The sequence below is a fragment of the Gavialis gangeticus genome, unplaced genomic scaffold, assembly GCF_001723915.1.
Source record: "Gavialis gangeticus isolate Ggan-Ray unplaced genomic scaffold, GavGan_comp1, whole genome shotgun sequence".
In the NCBI taxonomy this organism is placed as follows: Eukaryota; Metazoa; Chordata; order Crocodylia; family Gavialidae; genus Gavialis; species Gavialis gangeticus.
Window position 1 is genome coordinate 13,874,444 of NW_017729000.1, and position 8,313 is coordinate 13,882,756.

Genomic DNA, 8,313 nt, shown 5'->3' on the forward strand with positions numbered 1-8,313 from the left:
ATTTTGAAATGTGGGGATGCTGATGCACAAGATGTGGGAGGCTGCTGGAGCGCAGTAATTACCATGCTCCAGCAGACTTGATCAATTGAGTCCGTTCTGACACGCTGTGATTACAGCACGCCAGAGCAGCCTCCACACTCATGTACAGGCACCGTTCCTGCTTAACCACAATGGCCGTTTTCAGTCCTGCTTAACTACAGCTGAAGCCCTTGCTGTTGCTGAAGACTGATCTCCCTGAGTTTGAAAAGAGAAAAAGTCTAGGGGGCTGTTAAATAGGAGGAGAGAGAGACCAGAAGCAGACAGCAGCATTGCCCTAAGAAAGGCTATCTTGGTTAGGGGAGCATCAAGACTATTAAAAAGGATCATTACCACCTGTGGAGTGAAGAACAATGAGCCATTAAGTCAGCTGAGTCCCTCAGCTGCCTGAACACTAATGCCACTAATGCCCTCAGGTGGTGCACTGCGGAGCAGGAATTAAAGCAGAGTGCTTCTATCCCAGGCAGAAAATCAGCTTCCCCATTAAATGCATGCACCCCAGTGCTGGGGGAAATGTGCTTGTATTCGGGTGTTATATGTGAGAAAATGCCGTCTGTTAAGCTGCCTCTATTTCTTTCCTAGACTGACAAATTTTGGAGCCCCAAAGCTTATGTAATCCTGAAACCTCTCTCCTAACTACAGATTTTGTCCATTAGAAAATACTATGGAGGAAAGCTTACTACTTGTATATCCCTGAACCATCACAGTCGCACTTGTATCTGTGTCCAGAAAATCTTCCTCGGTGGTTTTAATTGATATTATGACCTAGAATTAACCAGATAGCAGTGAAGTTTCATGGTTAGGACTTTAGACTGGGAGTGAGAAGAAAGGGAGTTTTGGCATTCAACCTTGTGTCGCTGGGGAGGGGACCGTATCAAACAGATTCTGTGATTCCTGTTGATCCCAACAGATCCTGTGATGCTGTAGTAGCAGTGTGGGGATTGCAGACAGCGCATTTCAGTATGTATGGCCTAATTTGTCATGCTTCTCACATAGGTTTTGCAACTCAGGATGAGCTTCCTGTTATCCCAACTAGTCTCGGAGCTGTGCTCGAACGACCTAGATCAAAGTGTACACTACGTCTGTACATGCTACACTATGGTCACTGTCACTGGACAATAGACATACCCTTTTTTGTGCTGAAAATAGGAGAGAACTGTCTCGCAGGTTTTTCTTTTCACAGAAATGAATCTTATTCTTAAATTCAGCATGGTAATGCTGCAAAAGGGTTAAGTGAACCAGGCAAATCAGTGTAAATATTTTAATCTGATACGTATTGATTTTCCAGTTGCAATTTCAGGGGATGTATATCAGGTTCTCCGAGCCTGTGGGGTCTGGAAAGTAACCGAATGCAACTCTTTCTTTTTAATTTGTAATCTTGAAAATGAGAAAATGCTAATTACTGCCTAGACTTTTTCTGCTAAGATTGCCTGCGTTATTATTCAGATGCAGCTCAAGCCTTTCAAGCAACTAGCAGTGCATCGGGATCTCATTACAAGGGCCAGTGCAGCAATGGGAGCAAAATGTGAGAGTAGACTTTGGGGGTAGACCTTTAAGGGGAGCAGGCTGGGATGATGGGTGCTCAGGGTAGAAGAGACTGAGGTAAGAAAAGCTGTCTCTTTTTCCCAGTGTGTTCCCATGCTGGTGTTGCACTCTTCACATTTAATGTATCTCAGTGACTCAGCGACAAGGCCAGTCGTGCAAACTTTCGTTCACAAGCTTACCCTTATGCTTGAGGCCAGCGAGAGTCTTTGCATGCATGAAGTGAAGCATATATGTAATGGCTTGCAGGGATCAGGACCTAACTGGTCGCAGTTCACAAGTAGAACATTTTCTCCCATCGCTGGCAGTTCCTGAGATTCAGGCTGCATCTGGCATGTCAAGCTGAGTGTTTTTCTTGGCAAACAATGCCAGTCTCATTTTAGTTAATAATTTTGTTGATGATGCACTACCCAGAAATGAGTGCAACTCACTCTGCTATAACTGTGTTGGCTCTGCAGCACTAATGAACCTGTGAAGCAGTGAAAACCATTTTTGTCATCTCCAATAGAGGTTGAATAAAGGGAGGGGGACAGCTCTCTTGGCTGAGAATTTGACATTTTTACTATCATTGTTCAAAAAGAAGAATCTCACTTTAAGTATTTATTATACATTTTTCCTCCACATAAAGAGTGAATTGTCCCTTGGAAAAGGAGAGCATCTGGTTGATATTATTTATGTGACAAGCACTTTGCCAAAGATCTTAAAAAGAAACTATCTTGACACCCTTGATTTGATGAATATTATTGTTGTTTGTGATACTTGGCATATGGTGCTGTGCTGGTAAATAATTTAGCATTAAACAAGTTTTCATTTGATTGGCCATCTACTCAATTTCTCCCGAGCTGTAGTAAATTAAGCATACATTTTAAGCTATTCTTTTCCTTACCAACTAATTTGGCAATAACTGATTGCTTAAGCATAATGGGCATTAAACTGCGTCCATCAGATGTGTATTTTATTGAGCTGATTTTCTTTTATAATCATTAAATGTATACGATGTAGGTACTCATAGTAGTCAGCCTACAAAAAAAAATCAGCATTGGACAACAAATTTGGCTTCTGAGATTACTGTAGCCTTTTCCTAGAATTAGAACAGGAGAAATCTCTACATCACGGTATACAATTACCAACCTGGGGAAGAGATGTCTAATACTTTAAATCTATTTCATCTCACATGCAAAGAGATAATGCGATACGGTTGCTGGAAGCTGAAGCTAGAAAAATTAAAAAGGAAAGGAAAGAGCACATTTTTAGCAGGGAATGTTGACAAGAACAGTATCAGCTAAAATTCATAGCAAGGATTAAACATTGGGATAGCTTACCAAAGATGTGAGAAATTCTCTATTACTTCAGTTATTCAAATCAAAATGGAAAGTCTTTCTAAAAATAATTTAGCTGAAGCACAAGTCATTGGCTTTGATGCAAAACTTACTGGGCAAAACTCTGTAGGAGGACAGCAGAGATGGATCATAGCACTATTTTCTGACAATAGACTGTGTGTACAAATTGCACATGTGCTACCAATCTGTGGAAATTGGGCAGTGGCAACTGGCAAGTGCTGATTTTTGTCATAGCATCTGTTGTTTGTACAGGTTTATGGGATTTTTCAAATACCACAGACCAATTCTGTATGTGTGCAACTTCCACTGCCTCCAGTAAGAGTTTTGTATGCGTACACATAGGCAAAATTTGCTTTATATGAGCCTACTCTAAAGTTCACCTAAGTTGATAGTTGTATTTCCGCCAACTTCAGCAGATTTTTTGGTCAAGTCCTAATTTACACAGCACTAAGATTGGTTAACAATGACCTTGGCACTTGCTGGCCAAAGTGAAGCAGAAAGACCATTCACATTTTAAAAAATGGAATGGAAAACTACTAATTTTAAAACATTAATCTCTTGTGCATGCATTAATTACTCATCCGTTTACGGGAAGAGTAAATATAGTCTGATATGAATATACTCTAATAGCACCACCTATTATTAAGGATACCTATTAACACTCCTTGCTTCTGGCAGTTTTTAATGTTGCCAGACTTTATTTGCTTGCACGGAAATTCCCCGTCCCAGGTGTTTATTTCAAGAAATATTTTATTGAAATTTTTCAGCCAAACAGTTCAGCCATTTCTGAAAACAAAGTCAGGGTGAAATGCTGTTTTGAGTTAAAAAAAAGTCCAGCAACATTTTATTAAGAAGCTCAAGTGCCTCCAAACATTGAAGCAGAGTCTCTCCCTGGCAGGAGAGCCTCTTTTTTGTCAGGGATATGACTTCTGCTGTGTCAAAAGCCTGCCCAAAATTTGACCAAGGGAAAAAACCTTTGAAAAAAATCACCATTTGCACACAGTAAATATTTCTTAGATTTTAGCAGCTAAATTCCAGGACACTTTCATCCAGACCAGGTGTGCCCCAGCTCAGAGCTGAGTAGGGCTTTCTCTGCAATTTTGCCTCTAGGCTGCTGCAAACCAGGTCTGTGCACCTAAAGTAACAGCAGGGAAGCAGTTGCTCCTGTTGTCTTAGTGGTTTAGGAAATGAAAGCTACCTTATTTTAATGCAGAGAAGACAGGAGCTGGACCTGTGAGGGAAGGAAAGTAGACAGAGAAAATGAATCCAAGAGGAATGAAAGCAGGGGCTGAAAGTTGGCAAGAGCAGGAGAATGAAATGGCTGAGAGTTGACCTGGGAAGAGACCGGGTAGAAGACAACTAGGAATGAGCACCAGGGAGCAGATAATAAATACATTGAGGAGACGGGGATTGGTGGGAAAGCCTATTGTTAACCTGGAGAGATGATTGTGCTACTGTTCCAAGATTATGCTAGACGAGCAGGTCAAACCAAATGTTTAATGGGTAACTACTAATATTTGTAGAGCCCTCCGTCATGGGCATAGGGAAGCTCATGAGGAAATTAATAAATTCTGTCTTCAGAGCAAGTTTTGAATAGTGTTCAGTAAATAAGGCCTAAGGCTGCACATGGAATAACGAGGTAAAAATAAAATATGGAGTAGCTGCTCATTAAATGAGCACCATGAATTCTGTGCACTTCATGGAGCAAAAATAGTATATGATCATGTAATTATAATCTATATCAAAATGCATACACCCAAGGGGACAGGCAACCTTAATTCTGGCTTATCCCAGCATTCAGAGTGCCTGACTTAGCAATCCTAATGATGCTCTTTTAATATGGGTTTGCATGTGTGAGGTGAGATGGTTGGGATCCATGGTAAATCATTTGGTGACAAAGTTTGCACAAAGTGTCAAGAAGCTGGTAGTTTCAGTCCATATGCATGTACCACTAGGTACGTTTTATTTTACGTACGTGTCTTGCGTTTAAATGCACCTTTCAATAGAATATGCTAAAGTATCTGCTTTTCTTCTTATTTTGGATGATGCAGTATTTAAAACGTTATCTTCTTCATAAACCTGGGGTTCCGATTGCTCAAATTACTTGCCAGGAATCGCCCCTTAAAAGCATTTCCACATAATTAAATTTCAGTGTTATACACGGTTTTTATCTGTCAAAATTATGCTGTTTAATGAGGATCTACACAGCTCGAACTTACTGCCATGTTTTCCTCCCATCACAGGTACTTATGGTCCTCGCATGTCTGAACCATCTTTTACAATGTATTTCTTTTCACAACCCCCTTGGGAGGCACAGGAGTTCTGTCTTCCCTGTTTTACAGGTGCAGGGAGAGAAAAAGAGCCTTGCCCAAAGACACAAGCCAGTCTCCAGCATAGGGACTTGAACCAAGGTCTCCCAAGTGCTAGTCTAGGCCTCTGCTGCTGTTTATCTGCCTCCCATGTTACTCCTTACCATCTTCCAATCAAAGAACAGCCATAAAGAGTTGAAATGCACAAAATATCGTGTGATAGTGGACACCTCCCATGTGAGAGGTGTACTATTAATTGATAGGGTGGGTTTAAAAATGTCAGTTGTGGAATTTGGTAAAAGACGCGTGACTTCAACATTGGGCCCTGACTTTTTTAAATCTCTTTTCTGTCTTCAAGACATAGAAGTATAAGGTGTTATTGTTCTTGTTGAAGATATAGCTATATTTGGGAGCTTGTGACTATCGGGGTAATGGAGCTGTAAGGGGACAGGTAAAGAATTGGCACTAATGAGGGCTTTGAATTAAACAAGTATACTACCTTTAACTATTCCACAAGCTCCCATCCTTTAAGTGATATATTTTTTTTTATAATTATGTTTCCTAGTAATTATTTTAATTCTATGGGTCTCTGGTCATTATTACAATATTACCTGCAACACTTCAGCCCAGCAATTCCTTTAGAACTTATTTTAAAGAGCATATTTTAATACGTTGACATAGGAAGCTTGCTATAAGTTATGACACCTTAGGGCACAGACAGAAGTAACAATTTTTGCCCAATTTGGCCACAGAAAGCGGTCTGTATCTATAACCAAACACAAGTGCGTGGCTGCAGACTGCTTCAAAAATAGGCGATCGGGTGAAAATCTGAGGGTTGCATGAGGGTTCAGATGAAGATGTTTCAAAACAGAGCATCTGCCGTAACTTCTGCCTGTGCTGCCTGCTAACCCTCTGAGCTGCTTTCAGAATGGGAGGGGGGAAAGGGAGTGGAGGAAGTTTGGTCTGGGGGGGTTTCAGCCCCCACTGCAGGGTGGGGCAGATGTGTTGGTGCTCCCCTAAGGAGGGAGGCTCCAATTCACCCACCCCACCCTCCAGCTCTGGTTGGGCAACCCGTAGAATGAGTTCCCTCTGCTCCCTTTCCCTGCTCCATCCTGAAAACAGGGACAAGCTGGGGCTAGGGACGGAAGTTGCACATGCTATTATAATGATCGGAAGCTGATTTAAAGTAATCGGCGACTGGTTTAAACCTGTAACCGAACAAAATTTCAGTGCACGTAACCGGTTTAAAATAAACATGGCCGGATTTCATATCAGACTGAAGTGATTTAGGTCAAACCAGTTTATGGAACTCCTGTCCCAGACCCCTCCCTGGTTCAAGTTAACTCACAGTGCCCCAGCATCCCAGGACACTGCCTCAGGCAGCCTCAAGGAGCGGAGGGTAATTCTCCTGCTCCTCTGCAGCCGATTTTGCCTCAGCTTCTGCGAGTCTTGAGGCAAAACTAGTTGCAGGGGAGTGGAAGAATTTCTCTCTGCTCCCTGGGGCTGCCCTGGGCTATCCCTGTGACGTGCAGGGGTTCAGACAAGCAGCCCTGGGGTTCAGGAGAGCAAGAATTCCCCCCAGCTCCCTGGGCTGGGGTGAGGGGAAGCCCCCCAAGGCAGGGGCTCCTTGGTGCCCCCATGCTGGGCTGCATGGGCAGGTACCCAGCCAGGAGGACTTCTTCTCCCTCCCTCCTGTGGCAGCCACTGAAGCAATCAGCAGCTGAGAAGGGGGACTGAGGGGATACTCCACCGCTCCCCAGGGCTGCCTGGGCTGGGAAACCCAGGCAAGGGAAACCTCCTGAAGGGGAGGCTCCCCTAAGGTGGGCCAGCACCTGGACAGGGGACTCCTTAACCACCCTGTGGGGTTCAGCACGGGGTGGACACTAGCCTGGGCTGGCAATAGCCAGGAGGCTGGGAGACATGCTCTAGCACCCCTGCCTGCTGGCCAGGGTCAGTGCAGGCCTCCCCCTGCCTTTCCTAATTGAAAAGCAGCTGTTTTTTATCACTTTAACCTTCACAGCTTAGAGGAAGCTGCTTAGATTGAATTGATTTTGCCCCAGGCCTTTTGACTGTCTGTACTTAGCCTGGGATGGAGGAGGGGCCATGGCTAGGAGAAACTAGATTTCTCCTCCCCCCTGGAACAAGCAGTGAACTTGTGTTTGGTCCGGGGGGATCACTGCAACTCAACACTTCCTGCAAAGTGTTCTTGGTTACAGCAGGGAGCTCCACTTCTGTCTGAGCCCTTACTTTTCTTCTAATACATTATCCTTTGCTTTAAATATGCTTGTGTTTGTGTCTGTTGTTCAGAGGCATAAGATTTGAACCTGATACTTCCTGGCAGTGTTTATAATTGCCTTGAACCTACCTGATTTCACTGATGGACTTTACAGACTCTTGCAGCTGAACTCATGATGTGTGTAGCCTTGCCGTTCTGTTAGAGGAGAATAAGATTTTTGTTACCACATTATGCGAAATCTGCTGAGAGCCATGAATTAACTTCTCATTTAGAAAGCATACTTGACACAGTTGGGTTTTTCATTTGGATACAAGCATGCAATTCCCATTAACTTCAAAATTACCTGCACAGAAACTAGGGAAGATTTTCACTCATTATATTTATTTTCCAGCCATGCAAGTATAAAGTATGGCTTCAACCAAAACCTCCTTGTCCTTCTTGAGATTTATTTATTTTTTTTAGATGAGTAACTTGGGTCTTATTCTCTGCCTTCTGTTCTTGCGTTCTTCTTTCTTCCCCTTTAGGGGTTCTTAATCCCATGAAATGACGACAGGTAGTTTTCGTTGGGTTTTTTTCCCCCTTGTATTCGCATGTGTCCAGGAGCTGGGGCTTTAAGAAAAACACAAACTATATGAAATTCCTACTAGCCTCACAGAGTTAACAACGCTCTGCTGCTTAAAGGGTATATTCATAATGCATAAAAACAACCTTTCCAATTCACAATGTGATTTCTTTTTACGCTCCCTTCTCCCCCCCCGCCCCCATCTCTGCAGCTTTCTCTGCAATGGTTTCTTCTCCACTGGGATAAACTGCCTCACTGGCTACATAAAGCCTATACTTACCACTTACC